The sequence below is a fragment of the Penaeus monodon genome, chromosome 21, assembly GCF_015228065.2.
Source record: "Penaeus monodon isolate SGIC_2016 chromosome 21, NSTDA_Pmon_1, whole genome shotgun sequence".
NCBI classification, from domain to species: Eukaryota; Metazoa; Arthropoda; class Malacostraca; order Decapoda; family Penaeidae; genus Penaeus; species Penaeus monodon.
Window position 1 is genome coordinate 4,015,460 of NC_051406.1, and position 260 is coordinate 4,015,719.

Sequence of the window (260 nt, forward strand, 5' to 3'; positions counted from 1 at the left end):
ATTTCGTTACGTAAGGCATACATAGGTGGGTAAAAGCAAGGTCTCTATAAACAACGGTTAACTTTTTATGAATATAATACATATCATAAGGTTATCCGAAATTAAATAACTAATAATCAATATGATATTACAACTTTTAATCCATTCTTATCTGTTTGGCTTCTTTAAGTAATTTAGTAATATAATCTGATCCTTCCAACAATCGAACAATACTTTATTGCATTTGGAATGGCAAATCAAAGTGAGATTTACCTTCAGCC